Source organism: Limulus polyphemus, unplaced genomic scaffold (assembly GCF_000517525.1).
Source record: "Limulus polyphemus unplaced genomic scaffold, Limulus_polyphemus-2.1.2 Scaffold4933, whole genome shotgun sequence".
NCBI classification, from domain to species: domain Eukaryota; kingdom Metazoa; phylum Arthropoda; class Merostomata; order Xiphosura; family Limulidae; genus Limulus; species Limulus polyphemus.
Genome location: NW_013670543.1, coordinates 31,831 through 32,119, shown reverse-complemented (window position 1 = coordinate 32,119; position 289 = coordinate 31,831).

The following is a 289-nucleotide window of genomic DNA, read 5'->3' as shown; positions in this document are numbered from 1 at the left end:
TATATATATATATATATATATATACTTAAAACAAGGTACAAATATCAACACTTAACTAAGACCTATGGTTTTTCAATGATTTTATACTTTGCAGGAAAGTAAATGTAAAATAACTCCTTTTCAGAACCCTATATTGATTACACATGGAAATTAAATAAACGCAAGACTTTATGTCACAAGATATGCATATTTTGTATATAACCTGTTGTTTTAGTCTTAAAAAAAAGTGCCTTGAATTTATTTCAATAATGCTATACAGTTTTTCTCATTTTTTTTACTTTTGTATTTA